General features: G+C 36.1%; 1 pseudogene; it reads right to left on the reverse strand.

The window, feature by feature from the left end:
• LOC105500625 overlaps positions 1–2,563 on the reverse strand; it is a 90,994-nt pseudogene that overhangs the window by 86,120 nt on the left and 2,311 nt on the right.

Below are 2,563 nucleotides of genomic sequence, written 5' to 3' on the forward strand. Positions count from 1 at the left end.
GTCCAAGCATTCCTGCCACTCAAGGCATTCCCCCTCCCATTCCCAGCATTCCTCTGTGAAAATTATCAGGCATTCCCCCAAGAAAGCCACCAAGAAAAGAGCCATACTGAACTGCTGACTGTCCTCTGGCTTCTTCCTCTATTTGGGCTCTCTCATGCTCTTCTGGAGCCTTCTTAACTTTTTCTGTTCTTTCTTTGATCTCTCACTCTTCACGTTTTCTCTCACACCTTTTCCGATGTTCTGAAATTTTCTATACCCTAGGTTGAACTTCTTTCAGCACTGCTCTAGCATCTTCATCATCATCCAGTTTAAAGGCAAGGCCAAGCAGGATCATGGGTTGCTTCCTCCCAATGGACTAAGAAATCTGTGTGGTTTCCCTCATGACTTGTAAGGTTGACCTGAATCAGGATTTATTTCAATGGCTCTGTCACAGTCTCGAATCGCAGCATTTGGCTTCTGTAATTTGTCAAAGACATTGGCCCTCTTGGTATACAGAATGGCCAAGGGAGGATTCAGCTTGATGGAATTTACGAATGAGTTGATGGCTTTCTACAGTTCATCATCAGTTAGGGCTTCAATGGCAGCCACTTTCTTATCATTTACCTGATCCATCATCTCCTCTGCTATCTCTGAATTTCCCATTTCTTGAGGGGCATCAGTGTCTAGTTCCATCACACCTTCATTATCAGTTCCTAGATCGCTTTCCTCACTTGATGTTTTGTCTGTCTTTAAGTCTTCCTCTGCCTTCTTATTATCTGTTTTTCCTTCCTTGATATTTTCTTCTGATTGAGCTTTCTGAGTAGCAGATGGCACTTTACCCCGCATGCTCTTCTGAGTAGCAGATGGCACTTTACCCCGCATGCTCTTCACCCACTCCCTCAGGAAGCACATTTTCTCGTGTGCAGAACACTTGGATCCTGCTTACACATTTTCACGAAGGCCGGAAGCTCATTCACTTTGCAGGGGTCCGTGGTCGGTAGGTGGTGGGTGAAGCTGAGGGGCTGCTGCTGGGTTCACGGGCCAGACCCTGGCTCAGCATGACCTCAGTTCATTTTTTATGATGTTTTTCAGTATATTTTTATCCTGCATTATGGTTTCAATTTTTACATTAAAAATGATGTAAACATTTTTATTTTAGAATTAATTTTTACAACTTTAAATATATAAGGCATTGAAAATTAAATTCTGTGTGGTGATAAATAAGCATGTTGTTTTTTAAAGATAACTTTATTGAGATATTATTCACATTTAATATTCAACCTTTGAAAGTGTATAATTCAGTGGTTTTTAGAGTATCCACAGAGTTGTGTAAACATCACTACTAACTTTGAAACATTTCATCACCAAAAAAATAACCTTTCCATTAGTAGCCACTGCCCATTCCCCAGTTCTTCCTGCCCCCTTCCCCAGATCCTGAAAGCCACGAACCTACTTTTCATCTCTAAGAATTTAGGTACCCTAGAGCCTTTGTATAAATGGTGCCTCAGAGTATGTGGTCTTTTATGACTGGCTTATTTCACTTAACACAATATTTTCCGGGTTCATCTACATTGTAGATTGTATCAGTAATTTATTATTTTTTATTGCAAAATAATATTCTATGGTACAGAATACATCACATTTTGTTTATCCATTTATCAGCTGATGGATATTACCACTTTTTGAAAACTAGGAATAATACTGCTATGAATATTAGTGTATACATTTTTGTGTGTGAAAATATGTTTCCAGTTCTCCTGGCTAAATACTAAGAAGTGAATCAGTAGATAACTCATAGGAAGTTATACCTGGTTTTTCAATGTCATTGTACCATTTTTATTTCTACCAGAGGTGCATAAGGGTTCTACACTCTCTTACTGACATGTGTTATATCTGTCTTTTAATAATAGCTATTTTAGTTGATATGAAGTGATATGTTACTATGGTTTTAATTTGCATTTCTCTAATGGCTAATGATGTTGAATATCTTAATGTGCTTAGCGACCATATGTATATCTTCTTTGGGGAAATATCTATTCAAATCCTTTACTCGTTTATTTAAAATTGAGTTATCTGTCTTTTTGTTGTTGACTTATAAGCATTCTTTATATTTTCTAGATTAAAGTCCCTCATTATATAAGTGTTTTACAATATTATCTCCAGACCTATCAGTTAGCTTTTTGCATTCTTGATGCATTTTTGAAGTAAAAAAGATTTAATTTTCATTAAGTTCAAATTATCCATTTTTTAAAATATTGTCTATAGAGTTTTTGGTGTCAAATCTAAGAAATTATTGTCTAACTGAAGGTCATGAAAATTTATTCCTGTTTTTCTCAAAAAGGTTTATAATTTCAGTTCTTACATTTAGGTCTATGATCTCTTTTGAATTAATTTTTATGTATGGTGTGAGGAAGAGGCATACTTTCATCCTTTTGTATGTATATACCAGTTGTCTCATCACCATTTGTTGAAAAAATGATTTCTTCCCCTACTGAATTGTGTTTGTAACCTTATTGAAAAGTCAGTTGCCCATAAATATAAGGGTTTTTTTCTGGATTATCATTTCATCAATCTGTATATCTAT

Source organism: Colobus angolensis, unplaced genomic scaffold, assembly GCF_000951035.1.
Source record: "Colobus angolensis palliatus isolate OR3802 unplaced genomic scaffold, Cang.pa_1.0 Scaffold670, whole genome shotgun sequence".
In the NCBI taxonomy this organism is placed as follows: domain Eukaryota; kingdom Metazoa; phylum Chordata; class Mammalia; order Primates; family Cercopithecidae; genus Colobus; species Colobus angolensis.